The sequence below is a fragment of the Somniosus microcephalus genome, chromosome 5 (assembly GCF_052327205.1).
Source record: "Somniosus microcephalus isolate GS21.2 chromosome 5, FLI_Smic_1.0, whole genome shotgun sequence".
Classification (NCBI taxonomy): Eukaryota; Metazoa; Chordata; class Chondrichthyes; order Squaliformes; family Somniosidae; genus Somniosus; species Somniosus microcephalus.
Genome location: NC_140991.1, coordinates 184,139,231 through 184,156,289, shown reverse-complemented (window position 1 = coordinate 184,156,289; position 17,059 = coordinate 184,139,231). Strand labels below are relative to the sequence as shown.

General features: G+C 47.6%; 1 long non-coding RNA gene across 1 annotated transcript in view; it reads right to left on the bottom strand.

Annotated features, from left to right (window-relative positions):
- Window positions 1-17,059, bottom strand: part of LOC147117476 (uncharacterized) — a 28,453-nt gene that overhangs the window by 6,248 nt on the left and 5,146 nt on the right. The window contains exon 2 of the long non-coding RNA XR_015078454.1: window positions 3,200-3,749. This is a non-coding gene — a long non-coding RNA (uncharacterized LOC147117476). The remainder of the gene's footprint in view (window positions 1-3,199; window positions 3,750-17,059) is intronic.

The window sequence follows — 17,059 nt, the reverse complement described above, 5'->3', positions numbered from 1 at the left end:
CAGAGAAGTGTGAGGTGATGCATTTTGGCAGAAGGAACAGGGAGAGGCTATATACACGTAATGGCACAGTTTTAAAAAGTGTGCAGTAACAGAGGGACCTGAGAGTTAATGTGCATAGGTCCCTGAAGGTGGCAGGACATATTGAGAGAGTGGTTAGCAAAGCATAGAGGTATTGGCCCCGATTTTCGGGCAGCTGTCGGGCGGCTTTTCATGCGGCCGTGGTCCGAAAATCGCGGAAAAAGCGGGTCGGGACCCCCCCCTGCATGATTCACCGCCCCGTCCAACTTTCGGACCGCCGTTTTCACGCGCCCCGCTTCAGTCCCGCCCGCCGCTAGCAGGTCTGCTCGTCGGCACACTAATCACCAATGATCACCTTGTTAAGGACGATTTTCCCGTGCCGTTGCGACTTTGGGGCTTTCCCCACCTGAAACCCGCCTGCGGGGAACCCCGCCGATGAGAGCTGGCGTGAAAACAGCTGGCTTGCTTGCTTGCAGCAGCAGGTCGCTGAGGGCTGAAGATATTTAAAGAGGCAGCATTTGCAGGCTGCAGGACCTTGTTGATCAAGGCTTGGGGGAACTATTTGAAGCCTTAGGAGCAGCTGCAGAAAGTTGGAGCCTCACTCACTTCTTCAGTGTGAGCTCCTGGGAAGCCCCTCTCACCACCCTAACTCAGGACCTCCTCAACCGAGGCATCTGCTAGAAGCATGGGAGGCCTTTGGCACCTTCCCTTCCTGGCATTAGAGGATCTCCAACAGCAGAGGTGGCAGCAGCAGAACCAGGAACAGCAGGATGATTACCAGGAGCACCAGGCTGCTGCTCACTCACCTAAAGCTGCACAAGCCAGAAGGGGCCAGCGCTTGGAAGTGGCTTGAGAGCACCTTGCTGCGCTTTAGGGGGCCAGTGGGACCCATTTCTGCACTGGCAGTCCTACTCAGAAGGACTTCCATGAAGATCTGGTTTCTCTGTTCAACAGATGGCCAACGCTCCTCAAGAGATGTCATTCTCTTATGAGCACTCACCATGTTTTCCGTATGCTGGCGAGTTATCTCCTCCATGGAGGTTGCCAACCTTTCCATGGTGCTGCGTTCATGCACCAATGACTCCACAAAGGCTCTGCTCATGGTCGCTATGGACTCCTCCATTCGCTCCACACTCGCAGCGACCCTGGAGACAAAACCTGCCAGAGACTCCTGCATCTGTGCATGGAGATCCATCACCTCTTCTCTTGCGGATGGACCCAGAGGCAGAGGGTCGAGATGCAGCGCAGCTGAGCTGAGCTGGCAGAGCCCTGCGCCCTCTGACAAGGACTCTCCACTGCTGTCCCTGTCTCCAGAATCTGCTGAGGCTCACTTGTCAGCTGTGAAACACCAGGTGACAACACTACTCTATGTCCCGAAGGTCCCCCCGAGGTGTGAGTGTCTGCACTGGTGCTGGGTGCGCTTACTTCTGCTGACGCTGCACCCTCAGAGGTTGGAGCTTCCTCTGAGGAGTCTGGCTGCACAGCCTCTTCCTCCTCCACAGTGAGGACGGGGGCTCTGGATGGTACTGTGGGGGAGTAAAGGAAGGAGTAACAGATGTAATGCCATGGTTCCTCTGGTGACTCCCAGCGAGTTGGCATCTGCTGACACCTGCATCCATGCAGCATTGGTCTCAGTGGGAGGCCTCTTCCTCCCTGACCTAGGGAAGAGGACCTCCCTGTGGGCCCTAACCCCATCCAATAATGCCTGCAGTGAAGCCTCGTCGAATTTGAAGGCAGCTCGGGGTCTGGCACTGGCCACAGCTGCTGCAGGCTCCTCTGCCATCCTGTATGGTTCATTTGGAAGCCTTCAGAGGATGCAGTGCTTGCCATGGACCTTGAAAGCACCACGAATGATGACATCATACTGTGGCGATTTCTGACTCGATTTAGACAATTAGCAAGGCTTCCCACATGCTGGGAATTAATTGGCCAATTGAGGGAAAATTGCGTGGGGCTGGCTGACACTTTTTTATGTGCGTCAGAAACCCCACATTCGGGGAAATCCGACCATTCCCCACACAAGCCGAAAATCAGGGCCATTGAGTACAAAAGTAGAGAAGTTATGCTGAACCTTTATGAAGCGCTGGTTAGGCCACAACTGGAGTATTGTATCCAGTTCTGGTCACCACGCTTTAGGAAGGATGTGAAGGCCCTTTGAGAGGGTGCAGAGGAGATTTACCAGAATGGTTCTGGAGATGGGGGATCTTAGCTACAAGGACAGGTTGGAGAAGCTGAATTTGTTTTCATTAGAGCAAAGGAGATTGAGGGGTGATTTGATAGAGGTGTACAAGATTCTGACAGGTTTGGATAGGCTAGATGGAGAAAGGCTGTTCCCACTAGTTGATGGTACAAGGACTAAGGTGACACAGATTTGCGGGTTAGGTTGATTGGCTATGATAAATTGACCCTTAGTGTTAGGGGGATTAAATACGTGGGGTTACGGGAATAGGGTGGGATATGTGTTGATGTAGGGGTTACGGGGATCGGGTGGGATATGTGTCGGTGCAGGCTCGATGGGCCGAAATGGCCTCTATCTGCACTGTGGGGTTTCTGTGATTCTGTGATTTAACATTTTGGGCAAGAGATACAGGGGAGAATGTGAGGAAAACTTTTTTACGTAGCGAGTGATGATGACCTGGAATTCACTGCCGACGGAAGTGGTGGAAGCGGAGACACTCAATGTTTTCAAGGGGAGACTGGATAGGCACTTGAGGGAAATAAACTTGCAGGGCTACGGGGATAGAGCAGGGGAATGGGACTGACTGGATTGCTCTACAGAGAGCTGGCACGGACTCGATGGGCCGAATGGCCTCCTTATGTGCCGTCCATGACTCTCTGCTGTTTGTGGGGATTTCCTGTGTGCAAATTGGCTGTCACATGTGCCTACATAATGTGCCTATGTTTCAAAATTAATTAATTGGGTATGAAACATTTTGGGACCTTCTGAGGTCATGAAAGGAACTATATAAATGCAAGTTCTTTCTTTCTATTAGACAAATGTGAAACTGCAGATGCGAACAATCTGAAACAAAACTAGAAAATACTAGAAACCTTCAGCAGGTCAGCCAGTATCTGTGGAGAGAACAGACCAGTTAATGTTTAAGGTGCAGACCCTTCTTCAAAATACTTATTTCTATACTATCTTTGAATTTTGCCCTTCAGTTTACTCATTGTTTCCTACCGATAACTTCTCCAGCTGTAGGAGAAGGGGTCTTCCTCCTGTTGCTATTCGCCGATGGGATGTGCCTCTAGTTGAATCTGAATGACAGTAGAGACCCATTGTTTAAACTCCTATTAAAAACAGCAACTTGGCGATTCTTTTGTGGTGAATATTTTTGTCATTACAAATATTACTGTGAAAATCCCTAAAAAGATCTGTTTCTCAGAAATATCTTTGCAGAAGCTTTTAAACAATTTTCATGTCCAAGATGTTTATTTGTATCAGGATGACAGTATCAAAGGTACATGTGTTGATGAAATTCAGTGAACAGTTTTCAAATCTGAAACTGGCAACATGGAAAGTTTGCGGTGTTTAGTCCAAATAGAATGGGTTAGTGACATCAATAATGTGTCTGATGTACTAGGAAAGTGGAAAGGGCAATTTAAATGCACGTATGTTGTTAGGACTTTCAATGTTTTGGTCCTCTTGAAGGCTTTGGCACTTTTAAAGTTTCGCCTTTAGATGCAGGAATCTTTTTCTGTCCCTTAGCAGCAGCCTTTTCCATCTTGAGCTGAAATACAAAGAGTTGTATATTAACTATCATAAATGGTATAATGCAACAATTATGGGTAAAATTAATTTACAGTACATGAATGCAATAAGATCAATATTACATTCACAATCAACTAAAATCTAGTCACATGATTGATTTCTAACTATTGCCTTATCCACATTTTGAAAGGGCAATATTATAGATTTTCTTCACTTTGCAAACTCTGTCGTATGACTGGCACCTTTGTCATGCATCTGTGAGCAACATTTTAGCACTTGACAATCTGGTGTAAAGTTGCAGGTGCAACCTCTATACTACTTTTCATGGTACCTTTGGATATATTATAAGTAAATGTGCTTTCTTTAGCTCAAAATGGCACAAAATTCCATTTTAGTGATAACTTCTGGCTTTAGACATCATAGCGGCCAGGCTAAAATAGTTATACATAACTAGAAATTGTATACAGTATATCACATTATTGTTTAGTTACTATGTGAAGTGAAATAAGCCAGTTATATAAAATAATATCCACAAAATATGTTCTGTATAATAAAAACATTGTTAAAATACAGTACTGTATTGTACTGTAGACGGCCACTTGCCTATATTGAAATCCATTTGCCAGTTTTGCCCACTTAATCTATTATCTCTTTGTAATTCTATGCTTCCATCTACGCTGCTTACATTGCCACCTACCTTGTGTCCTCAGCAAACTTGGATATGTGGCTCTCTATCCCATCATCTAAATCACTAATAAATACAGTGAATAGTTGAGGCCCAAACACAGATCACTGAGAGATGCCACTAGTTACATCATGCCAATTAGTGTGGTCAGCACAGAGTGTCTTAAACGGATTGCACTTAAACCGAGTGGTGAAACTTGGGAATTTGCAGAAAGTGGGAGTCTCTGGTAAGTTCTGGGTAATTATTAGCTGTAAAAAAGTGAAATTTAGTTTAACATTTTGTATTTATCTGAGAACTATAAAATCTGTAGTTAACAGAAACTGCCTGCCAGTGGCAGTTAACTGTCAGTCAACTGTAAGTGTTTGTCTTGAATAGGTGCTAATTTCTGTGAGCAGGGAGCCGAGACAGAACTTGTAATTTGGGTGTGGCTCTAAAGGTATGAAAGTAAACCGTTTTTGCTGACGCACAGAGTGGTCAGCACAGAGTGGTGCAACTTGGGAATTTGGAGAGAGTGGGAATTTGGAGCAGAGGGGGAAGGAGGTAGTGCTTTTGGCCTCCAAAACTTGGAGTGCTTTGTGTTACAGGTAAATATTAAATTTTATCTACCTAGAAATTAAACTAGATCTGGTAATTAGTTAAAAACTAAACTAAGCTAAGTTAATTAAATACATAAACTTTAATTACTTAAATAATAAAAACAAGGTTATAAAGGGATGGCAGTGCAGGTGGTGTGCCGCAACTGCAGCATGTGGGAGTTTGTGGAGAGCACTGCGATCCCGGACGACCATGTCTGCAGTAAGTGTCTGCAACTCGAGGGACTTCAGCTCAGAGTTGTTGAGCTGGAGTCTGAGATGCAGACATTGCAGGGCATCAGGGAGGGGGGCGAGTTATCTGGAAACTTTGATCCAGGAGGCAGTCACACCCCTTAGGTTAGGTAGTCGTACAGGTCTGGTTAGTGGTCAGGGACAGGAGGGTGTGACTGCTGTGATGAAATATATGCCTTCCTCAGCCCCTGTGTTTTACCTGCATTGTATTGTGTGTACCGCCCCCTTTTTCCTATTGTGTGTATTGGCTCCGCCCCTGTCTTTTGTCAAATAAAGGTCTCAAGAGCTGCATGAGTCATTTCTGCCAGACGAATCCGATGTGGAAAGACATGCAATGTTCTTAGTGATTAAAAGCCTTCAGTTGAATCCTTTAATTCCTTGTCTTTGAGTTATTGATGGCACATCAATTTTAATCACTAAAACACCAAGATGGATCGACTCCTGAAACCAGAGCGCTTGGATCTGGACCCCCATGCCTCGGACGCAGCCACACAGTTTGGACACTGGTTCCAATGCTTCGAATTTTTCATCGAAAGCTCAGCCACCGTCATAGCAGCCGCGACCGCCACCGGAGACGTGAAACTGGGAATCCTGCGAAACTGGGTGAGTCATCGGGTCTCCCCTCTCATCCGAGATGCCACCAGCTACGGGGATGCCTGCACCATTCTGAAGGCCCACTACGTGCGGCCAATAAACGAGGTGTACACCAGGCATCTTCTGACTACTCGCACGCAGCGGCATGGTGAGTCACTAGAGGACTTCATGCTAAGCCTAAAAGTACTGGGCAGAGACTGTAACTGTAAGGCCGTGTCTGCCATCGTGTACACGGAGGAGCTGATCCGAGACTCCTTTATTGCGGGCCTCAGTTCAAATTACATTCGGCAGAAACTGTTTGAAAAGGAGGGACTGGACTTAAAACAGGCTATGGGCATAGCGCGATCGTTGAATATGGCCCAGAGGAACTCTGAATCCTGTTCCTCAGGCCACGCGGCCCACTCCGCCTCGTGGGGGCCGCCATCTTGGAAGCCATCTTCACCTCCCAGGTCTCAGGCCAGCCCAGCACCATCGGAGCCCCAGCCTCCACCCAGGAGCCCCACTACTGCCGCGATGCATCGGGGCCCGAAATGCTACTTCTGCGGCCAGGACAAACACTCCAGGCATCTGTGCCCAGCGAAGGGCACCACCTGTTTTAAATGCGGGAAGAAAGGACATTTCAGCAAAGTCTGCAGAGGGAACCCCGCCTCCAACTCCGCCACCGCCGCATGCGCGCCGTGGGGGCGGCCATCTTGGACGCCATCTTGTTCACCCTCATGGAGTCCACCATCTTGTCCCGACTACACGGACCTCCAGGACCCACTGGTGGCCTCGATCACAGTGGATCAATCCAGGCCGCATCCGTTGTCTAGATCGATGATGGACATAGAGGTAAACGGGAACAAGGTTAAATGCTTGATTGACTGCGGGAGCACCGAAAGCTTTATTCATCCTAGCCTGGTAAAACGACTTTCACTAACGATAGTCCCTACACAGGGCAAAATCACCATGGCTGATAAGACCCATACCTCAAAAATTACAGGTTTCTGCGCGGTTATGTTGTCGGTAAAAGGCACTGATTACAGAGATTTTAAACTATTGATAATGCCAGATCTCTCTGTGAGCGTGATCTTGGGTCTGGACTTCCAGTGCCACCACCAAAGTATCACGCTTACCTACGGTGGGTCCCAGCCGCCCCTCCCAGTGTGCGGTCTGGCTACCCTGAAGGTCAAGCCGCCCTCTCTGTTCGCCAACCTCGCACCCAACTGTCGACCCATAGCGACCAAGAGTAGGCGGTACAGCTGGGAGGACAGACGGTTCATTGCGTCGGAAGTAGAAAGACTCAAGCGGGAGGGTATCATTGAATGCAGTACCAGCCCGTGGCGCGCCCAGGTAGTAGTAGTTAAGGGTAGCGAAAAGAAGTGGATGGTGATAGATTATAGCCAGACGGTTAATCTGTACACCCAGCTAGACGCCTACCCTCTGCCCCGCATAGCAGATATGGTTAACCAAATCGCGCAATACCGGGTGTTTTCCACCATCGACCTAAAATTGGCATACCACCAGCTCCCCATTAGGCCGGAGGACCGTCCATACACCGCCTTCGAGGCGAACGGACGCCTCTACCACTTCCTCAGAGTCCCCTTTGGGGTAACGAATGGGGTCTCGGTCTTCCAGCGGGAGATGGACCGCATGGTCGATGAGAACCAGTTAACAGCCACCTATCCATACCTAGACAACGTCACCATCTGCGGCCACGACCAGCAAGACCACGACTCGAACCTCGCGAGATTTCTGAAAACCACCCTCAGACTCAATCTCACCTACAACGAGGATAAGTGTGTCTTTAGCACCACGCGCCTCTGTATCCTGGGCTGCGTGGTGGAAAACGGGGAAATCGGTCCGGACCCCAACCGATTGCACCCCCTACGGGAGCTACCCCTACCAAACACTCCAAAGGTCCTGAAAAGGTGCCTGGGGTTTTTCTCCTATTACACCCAATGGGTCCCCAATTATTCCGACAAGGCCCGTCCCCTCCTGAAATCAACGTCCTTCCCGCTCACGGCCGAGGCCCACGCCGCCTTCAACAGCATTAAACACGACATTGAGAAGGCCGCGCTGCAGGCAGTGGACGAAAACATCCCTTTCCAGGTCGAAAGCGATGCGTCCGACTTCGCTTTCGCAGCCACCCTCAACCAGGATGGGCGGCCCGTAGCCTTTTTCTCAAGAACCCTCCAAGGGCCCGAGATCAGGCACTCCTCGGTAGAGAAGGAGGCCCAGGCCATAGTGGAGGCAGTGCGGCACTGGAGGCACTACCTAGCCGGCAAACGCTTCACCCTGCTTACCGACCAGCGGTCGGTAGCCTTCATGTTTAACAACAAACAGAGGGGGAAGATCAAGAACGACAAAATTCTCAGGTGGCGGATCGAACGCTCCACCTTTGAGTACAACATAATATATAGGCCAGGGGCCCTCAACGAATCCCCCGACGCCCTATCACGAGGGATGTGTGCCAGCATCCAGGGGGACAGGCTACAGGGCCTCCACAATGGCCTCTGCCACCCGGGGGTCACCCGGCTATTCCACTTTGTAAAATCCCGTAACCTGCCCTATTCCATCGAGGAGGTCCGGTCTATGACCAGGGACTGCCGCACCTGTGCAGAATGCAAGCCACGTTTTTTCAGGCCCGACCGAGCCCACCTGATCAAAGCTACACGGCCATTCGAGCGCCTGAGCTTAGATTTCAAGGGACCACTCCCCTCCACCGACCGCAATGTGTACTTTCTCAACATTGTGGACGAGTACTCCCACTTCCCATTCGCCTACCCCTGCCCAGACATGACCAGTGCCACGGTCATCAAGTGCCTCGGCAGCCTGTTTTGCAAGTTCGGCATGCCTAACTACATCCACACTGACAGGGGGGCGTCGTTCATGAGCGACGAACTGCGCCAATACCTGCTGTCGAAGGGGATAGCCACGAGTCGGACCACTAGTTATAACCCCCGGGGTAATGGGCAAGTGGAGAGGGAGAACGCGACGGTGTGGAAGGCGGTCACCTTAGCACTAAGTTCTAAAGGCCTCCCTACCTCCCGCTGGCAAGAGGTCCTCCCAGACGTACTCCACTCGATAAGGTCGCTACTGTGTACTGCTACTAACGCCACTCCTCACGAGAAGATGTTTGTTTTTCCCCGCAAATCAACCTCGGGAGTGTCCCTACCTTCGTGGCTCTCCACCCCAGGGACAGTCCTATTACGGAAGCATGTGAAGGGCCACAAAACGGATCCCCTCGTGGAGGCAGTACACCTACTCCACGCAAACCCACAGTACGCGTACATCAAGCACGCCGACGGGCGTGAGGACACCGTGTCCATAAAGGACCTTGCCTCGGCAGGAAGCGACGACGACCCATCCTCACCACCCCCAGAAAAACCTCCACCATCCCCAGAGGTATCCTCACCACCCCCAGAAGTACCAGCAACACCCCCAGCACAGGGGTATGCCCAGGAGGGCACCACGGACTCCCGGTCGGAACCCGAGGTACTGTTGCGACGTTCAGGAAGGACTATCACACCCCCGGACAGACTAAATCTGTAGAAGGGGTGAATGTGATGAAATATATGCCTTCATCAGCCTCTGTGTTTTACCTGCATTGTATTGTGTGTACCGCCCCCTTTTTCCTATTGTGTGTATTGGCTCCGCCCCTGTCTTTTGTCATATAAAGGTCTCGAGCTGTATGAGTCATTTCTGCCAGACAAATCCGATGTGGAAAGACATGCAATGTTCTTAGTGATTAAAAGCCTTCAGTTGCATCCTTTAATTCCTTGTCTTTGAGTTATTGATGGCCCATCAACTGCAACTCAGGCAGGTAAGGGGATCCCAGATGCAGTGTTGGAGGAGCCTTGGCCTTTGCCCTTATCGAACAGGTATGAGGTTCTTGCTGCTTGTATGGATGAGGGCCAAGTCTGCAGGGTAGATGAGCAAACTGAGCACGGCACTGTGGTACAGGAGGCCATTCAAGTGGGGGGAGTGAAAAGAAATGTTGCAGTGGTAAGGGACAGTATAGTCAGGGGGATAGGTACTGTTCTCTGCAGCTGCGATCGGGAGTTCCGAAGGCTGTGTTGCCTGCCTGGTGCCAGGGTTAAATTCAGTTTCAATTTTTATTGGTCACATAACTAAATACAAGAAGTGTAATCTAGTCAGTGAAATGCTTTTTTCTTGACAAGCCGAGAGCACCAAGCAGCAAGAACACTTAGCTGCCTGGTACGCACGGAGCTCGCAAGGACGGCAGCCATCTTCATCGGCGCCATCACAAAAAAACACATACCGACATATACACACATACATACTTTAAATATAAATAAAGCAGACATAAAATAAATAAAAAACATAAAAAGACAGCACATAAAATGAACAAGCAATAATGTAAAAAAAGTAATTTCTACAGTAATTACATTGATATTTCTACCCAGGCTTCCAGAATAATCTCAGCAGAGAGTGCTGTGAGTTTGGGTAAGTGTGAGAGTTCTTTAATTGTTATTTCTCTTTAAATCATTCTTGATAAGATTACTTAAGCAGTTTAAGTAAAGGGGAAAAGTTAAATATTTGGGATTCTGTTGGTTTAAGAAGAGTAAAACAAGGTTACACTGCAGTAGGAGTAAATTGGCACAGCAGGCAGTGGAAACCAGTTTTCTAACCAATCAGCAGGGGTGACTCATTTGGCTGTAAACAAACAAACAGTATAAAAAGACCAGTACCAGTGCGAGTCAGCAGAGAGTGCTGTGAGTTTGGGTAAGTGGGGTGTTAAGTGCTCTTTTCAAACTTTAACTCTGTGGGTTGTAGTTAATAAGGCCTTTCTGGTGCAGAGTGACTGTTGGTAAACCATTTAACTGGTGTAATTAGAGGGATCGATTTAATTTAAACCCAATTAATTAAAGGGGATACTAGCATCTATAATCAGGCAGAGGGTGTCCATAACTAACAATAAAAAATTTAATTAATTACATAGAATGGAGCAGCTGATGTGTTACTGTTGCGAGATGTGGGAGCCAGTGAACCCCATTGAGGCTCACGGTGATTACATCTGTGACAAGTGTCTGCTGCTACAGGAACTCCAGCTCCGTGTTGATGAGCTGGAGTCTGAGCTTCAGACACTGCGACACATCAGGGAGGGGGAGAAGTACCTGGACTCTGTATCAGGAGGCGGTCACACCTCTGAAGTTAATTAATTCAGATGAAGCCCATGGTCAGGGACAGGACGGTGTGACTACGAGTGAGGCAGGTACGGGGATCCAGGAGGTAGTGTTGGAGGAGCCGCAGCCCTTGCTCTTGTCCAACAGGTTCGAGGTTCTTACTCCCTGTGGGGACGGGAGCAGGCACTGCAGGGAGGATGAGCAACCTGGCCACAGCACAGTGGAACGGGGGGCCATTCAAGAGGGGGGAGTAAATAGAAATGTTGCAGTGGTAGGGGAGAGTATTATTAGGGGGATAGATAGAGTTCTCTGCAGCCGAGAGTGAGAGTCCCGAAGGCTGAGTTGCCTACCCGGTGCCAAGGTTAAGGACATCTCCTCTGGGCTGGAAAGAAACTTGCAGTGGGAGGGGGTGGATCCAGTTGTCGTGGTCCATGTTGGTGCAAACGACGTAGATAGGACTAGGAAGCCGGTTCTGTTAAAGGAGCCATGGTGTGGAGATGCCGGAGTTGGACTGGGGTGGACAAATGTAAGAAGTCACACAACACCAGGCTATAGTCCAACAGCTTTATTTGAAATCACAAGCTTTCGGAGCGCTGCTCCTTCTTCAGGTGAAGTGGAGAAATGCATAAAGACACAGCTTATATAGTCAGAGAATCATGTCAGATGTTTACAGGTAACCTTTCCAACTGCCATTTATCACACCTCGGCAGAGAGATAATCACAGCAGTCAAAGGTGTGAATGGTGTCCAAACAGGTCAGTCAGGGAAACATTACATCAAAGAACAATGAGGTGGGGTCACAAGGGGTCAAATATTGCAGATGCTGGGGTCTGTATGAAAAACAAAAAAACAGACAAAAAACATTTTTTTTGGCTGGAAATCACAGCAGGTCCAGCCGTATCTGTGTAGAGAGAACAAGCCAATGTCGACTCGAGTCTGGATGACCCTGCATCAGGTGGGGTTACATGTAGCGTGACATGAACCCAAGATCTCGGTTGAGGCCGTCCTCATGAGTGCAGAACTTGGCTATCAGTTTCTGCTCGACGATTTTGCGTTGTCGTGTGTCTCGAAGGCCACCTTGGAGAATGCTTACCCGAAGATCGGAGGCTGAATGTCCTTGACTGCTGAAGTGTTCCCCGACTGGGAGGGAACACTCCTGCCTGGTGATTGTTGCGCGGTGTCCGTTCATCCGTTGTCGCAGTGTCTGCATGGTCTCGCCGATGTACCATGCTCCGGGGCATCCTTTCCTGCAACGTATGAGGTAGACAACGTTGGCCGAGTCACATGAGTATGTACCATGTACCTGGTGGGTGGTGTCCTCACGTGTGATGATGGTATCTGTGTTGATGATCTGGTATGTCTTGCAGAGGTTGCTGTGGCAGGGTTGTGTGGTGTCGTGGTCGCTGTTCTCCTGAAAGCTGGGTAATTTGCTGCGAACGATGGTCTGTTTGAGGTTAGGCGGCTGTTTGAAAGCGAGTAGTGGAGGCGTGGGGATGGCCTTAGCGAGGTGTTCGTCGTCATCGATGACATGTTGAAGGCTGCGAAGAACATAGCGTAGTTTCTCCGCTCCGGGGAAGTACTGGACGACGAAGGGTACTCTGTTGGTTGTGTCCCGTGTTTGTCTTCTTTGATGTAATGTTTCCCTGACTGACCTGTTTGGACACCATTCACACCTTTGACTGCTGTGATTATCTCTCTGCCGAGGTGCGATAAATGGCAGTTGGAAAGGTTACTTGTAAACATCTGACATGATTCTCTGACTATATAAGCTGTGTCTTTATGCATTTCTCCACTTCACCTGAAGAAGGAGCAGCGCTCCGAAAGCTTGTGATTTCAAATAAAGCTGTTGGACTATAACCTGGTGTTGTGTGACTTCTTACATCTGTTAAAGGAGTATGAGCAGCTAGGGGTCAAATTAAAAAACAGAACCTCAAGGGTAATAATCTCTGGATTATTACCTGAGCCACGAGCGAATTTGGCTAGGACAAATAAAATTAGGGAGTTAAATGCGTGGCTCAAAGTCTGGTGTGGGAGAAATGGGTTTTGCTTCCTGGGACACTGGCACCAGTACTGGGGCAGGAGGGAGCTGTTCCGTTGGGACAGGCTTCACTTGGCCAGTGCTGGGACTAGAGTCCTGGCGAATCATATAACTGGGGCTGTAGAGAGGGCTTTAAACTAACTAGTGGGGGGGAGGTTCCTAGAGAGCAAATAATAAAAATGACAACAGAGAAGGTCATAGACTTAGGTAGCAGTGGGGAAATTAAATACCAGAGCGTGTCAGGAAGGGGCAGAAGGTATGGAGTAAAAGGTAAAGTAATAAAAAAGGGCAAAAGCAGGAACTAAGTGTCACAAAACATATTTGAAAGTTCTCTATCTGAATGCACGTAGCATTCGTAACAAAATAGACGAGTTAATGGCACAAATAACTACATATGGGTACGATCTTGTGGCCATTACAGAAACATGGCTGCAGGGTGACAATGCCTGGGAATTAAACATACCAGGTTATTTAACGATCACAAAGGACAGGCAGGAAGGGGAGGTGGGGTGGCTATGTTAATAAAGGAAGGAATCACTGTAATACAGAGAAATGATATTGGGTCAAAAGATCAGGATAATGAAACAGTTTGGGTGGAGATAAGGAATAATAAGGGGAAAAAACCACTAGTGGGTGTAGTCTATAGGCCTCCGAACAGTTGCAACTCTGTTGGACGGAGTATCAATCAGGAAATAGTTGAGGCTTGTAATAAGGGAACATCTATAATTATGGGGGATTTTAACTATCATATTAATTGGACAAATCAAATTGGGCAGGGCTGCCTTGAGGATGAGTTCATTGAGTGTATTAGGGATGGGTTTCTTGAGCAGTATGTAACTGAACTGACCAGGGGGCAAGCAACCTTAGATCTGGTCCTGTGTAACGAGACAGAATTAATTAAAAATGTCCTAGTAAAGGATTCCCTTGGAATGAGTGACCATAACATGGTTGAATTCCATATTCAATTAGAGGGTGAGAAGGTTGGATCTCAAACAAGCGTGCTAAGCTTGAATAAAGGAGACTATGAAGGTATGAGATTGGATTGGGAAAATAGATTAAAGGGTAAGACGATACATGATCAGTGGTGTACATTTAAGGAGTTATTTTACAACTTCCAAAAAATATATATTCCACTGAGGAAAAAAATGGTGTAAAAGAAAAGACAGCCATCCGTGGCTAAGTAAAGAAATTAAGGACAGTATTCGACTAAGTAGCCAAATCTAGTGGGAGGATAGAGGATTGGGAAAACTTTAAAAGACAGCAAAAAATAACAAAAAGATTGATTAAGAAAGGGAAGATAGATTATGAAAGTAAATGAGCAAAAAATATAAAAACAGATAGTAAGAGTTTTTATAGTTATATAAAAAGAAAAAGGGTGGCTAAAGTAAATGTTGGTCCCTTAGAGGATGAGACCGGGAAATTAATGGTGGGAAATGTGGAGATGGCAAAAACACTGAATGAATATTTTGTATCAGTCTTCACAGTAGAGGACACTAAGAATATCCCAACACTGGACAAACAGGGGGCTATGGGGGGGAGGAGCTAAACACAATCAAAATCACGAAGGAAGTGGTACTCGGTAAAATAATGGGACTCAAGGCGGATTAATCACCTGGACCTGATGGCTTACATCCTAGGATCTTGAGGGAAGTGGCGGTAGGGATTGTGGATGCATTGGCAATAATTTTCCAAAACTCCCTGGACTCAGCAAAGGTCCCGGCAGACTGGAAAACTGCTAATGTAACACCCTTATTTAAAAAGGGCAATAGACAGAAGGCTGGAAACTATAGACCGGTTAGCCTAACATCTGTGGTAGGTAAAATTTTGGAGTCCGTTATTAAGGAGACAGTAACAGGACATTTGGATAAACATAATTTAATAGGACAAAGTCAGCATGGTTTTATGAAGGGGAAGTCATGTTTGACAAATTTGCTGGAGTTCTTTGAGGAAGTAACATATAGGGTGGATAAAGGGGAACCAGTGGACGTAGTGTATTTAGACTTCCAAAAGGCATTTGACAAGGTGCCACACAAAAGATTATTGCTTAAGATAAAAAATCATGGGATTGGGGGTAATATTCTGGCATGGATAGAGGATTGGCTATCTAACAGAAGGCAGAGAGTTGGGATAAATGGTTCATTCTCAGACTGGCAATCAGTAACTAGTGGTGTTCCGCAGGGGTCAGTGCTGGGTCCCCAACTCTTTACAATCTATATTAACGATTTGGAGGAGGGGACCGAATGTAACATATCAAAGTTTACAGATGATACTAAGATGGGAGGGAAAGTAGTGAGTGAGGAGGACATAAAAAACCTGCAAGGGGACATAGACAGGCTAAGTAAGTGGGCAGAGATTTGGCAGATGTAATACAATACTGGAAAGTGTGAGGTTATGCACTTTGGCAGGAAAAATCGTAGAGCAAGTTATTATCTTAATGGCAAGAAACTGGAAAGTACTGAAGTACAAAGGGATCTGGGGGTCCTGGTGCACGAAACTCAAAAGGTTAGTATGCAGGTGCAGCAAGTGATTAAGAAGGCCAATGGAATGTTGGCTTTCATTGCTAGGGGGATAAATATAAAAATAGGGAGGTATTGCTTCAGTTGTACAAGGTATTGGTGAGACCGCACCTGGAATACTGCATACAGTTTTGGTGTCCATACTTAAGAAAAGACATACTTGCTCTCGAGTCAGTACAAAGAAGGTTCACTCGGTTAATCCCGGAGATGAGGGGATGGACATATGAGGAGAGGTTGAGTAGATTGGGACTCTACTCATTGGAGTTCAGAAGAATGAGAGGCGATCTTATTGAAACATATAAGATTGTGAAGGGGTTGGATCGGGTGGATGCGGGGAGGATGTTCCCGATGATGGGTGAAACTAGAACTAGGGGGCATAGTCTTAGAATAAGGGGCTGCTCTTTCAAAACTGAGATGAGGAGGAACTACTTCACTCAGAGGGTGGTAGGCCCATGGAATAGGCTGCCCCAAAAAGCTGTTGAAGCTACATCATTACATAAATTTAAAACGTTAATAGACAGTTTCCTAGAAGTAAAGGGAATTAAGGGGTACGGGGAGCGGGCAGGAATTTGGACATGAGTCTAGGTTTGGACCGGTCATGGCCCTGTGAGTAGCGGAGCGGGCCCAGGGGCCATGTAGCCTGGTCCTGCTCCTATTTCGTGTGTCTAATTCTGTTAGATTCAGGAGATGGTTCTGTGATAGTTGATTGGCGGTTAGGATCAGATCAGCCATGATCTTATTGAATGGCGGAGCAGGCTCGAGGGGCCGATTGGCCTACTCCTGCTCCTATTTCTTATGTTACAGGGTGGCCGCACTGGGAGAGCATCGTGAGGAACTCACAACTTATAATTAAATAAATTTAATTAATTAATTAATTAATAACATTAAATAAATAAAGTGCCCCCTCAGTCTTTCTCGATGTTTCCATCTTGGTCTCTCTCGATGTTTCCCCTCTCTCTCTCTCTCGATGTTTCCTCTGTCTTTCTCGATGTTTCCTCTCAGTTTTTCTCGATGTTTCCCCTCGGTTTCTTCCACACACCTGGCCTGCACATTACCCCTGGCTGTCCAACTTGGCGTCCTGGTAACCGGGTTCCGCTCCAGCTCTCGACCTTCAAAATGCTCTCTCCAGCTCTCGACCTTCAAACTGTCACTGCAGCTCTCGACCTTCAAACTGTCACTCCAGCTCTCGACCTTCAAACTGTCACTCCATCTCTCGACCTTCAAACTGTCACTCCAGCTCTCGACCTTCAAACTGTCTCTCCAGCTCTCGACCTTCAAACTGTCTCTCCAGCTCTCGACCTTCAAACTGTCTCTCCAGCTCTCGACCTTCAAACTGTCTCTCCAGCTCTCGACCTTCAAACTGTCTCTCCAGCTCTCGACCTTCAAACTGTCTCTCCAGCTCTCGACCTTCAAACTGTCTCTCCAGCTCTCGACCTTCAAAGGATATCTCTTCGCGGCTGGAGAAGAATTTGGAGTGGGAGGGGGAGGATCCAGTTGTCGTGGTCCACGTAGGAAGCAACAACATATGTAGAACTAGGAATGAG